Genomic DNA, 1,157 nt, shown 5'->3' on the forward strand with positions numbered 1-1,157 from the left:
TGTACACATGTGAATGATTGTGTGTGTGCTATACTCGTATTAGATATGATGTGTCTGTATTGTTTCAGATTCACTAGACTCTAGTGTCATTATAGCTGGACGGAAGCTCTTTATCCTACAAGGAGACAGGTCTCACTCACTCCAGTGGGAGAAATATGGATTCAGATTGGAATGTCCTCAAGGAGCAGTGTCCAAGGATACTGAAGTAGCTGTTACTGCACTAGCTGGTGGTAATTTCAAGGTACCCAAAGGTACTGTGCTAGTGAGTGCAGTATATGCAATATCAGTATCTAAGGGACTATTAAAACCACTGGTAATAGAGCTACAACATTGTGTGGATCTAAGGAAGACTAGTCAGACTGGTTGCCTCAAGTTTGTGAGAGCTCCACTGAAGTCTCCTTACCAGTTCAGTATAGTTGAAGGAGGGTGTTTTAGAGTTGGGAAAAGATACGGATCAATAAAGCGTGAGCAGTTCAGTTGTATGGGTATTGTAGCTAAGATGAGTAATGGAGACACACCTAGTGACAGTGAGAGTGAGGAAGGTTATGAGACACCACCTGAAGGTACATGTATGATGGAAATAGTGTTTTATTATTAATAATGTACAATAATAGGATCAACTGATGACACACATAATGATAGTGGTAATGGAGCAGGAGAGACTATTGAGAGAACTGCCTCACCAATAAATACTGGACTATCTCAAGGTATGTGTGATCGTAATTGTGCTGTATAAAGTTTCATTTTCATAATAGAATCAGTAACTGATGAGTCTAATCAAAAAGTACAAGAAGTTGAGTCTACTTCTGGTATGTATACATTGTATAGTTTATTAAGTAGATTCATAATGAGGTTTTGTATTATTAGGTGCAACTAATGTTAGCAATGAATCAACTGATGATGAAGTGAAACAAAAACCAAATGAAGACAAAGGTATATATATCCCAGTTATTATGTTTTAATTTATAATTCTTATACAGGAGTCACTCTACTGTACACGGGAATGATGTATCATGAAAAGAAAGAAGTTAATGAATGGATGACTACATTTTCTGTTGTTAGAGATTTAGAAGTCCTTCAGCAAGTATGTAATGTAATTTAGGAAGGATGTCATTTATTGGAATTTTAGTATTTAGTTAATGAACATCCTGAAGCTG

Source organism: Amphimedon queenslandica, unplaced genomic scaffold, assembly GCF_000090795.2.
Source record: "Amphimedon queenslandica unplaced genomic scaffold, v1.1 AMPQUscaffold_10352, whole genome shotgun sequence".
NCBI classification, from domain to species: Eukaryota; Metazoa; Porifera; class Demospongiae; order Haplosclerida; family Niphatidae; genus Amphimedon; species Amphimedon queenslandica.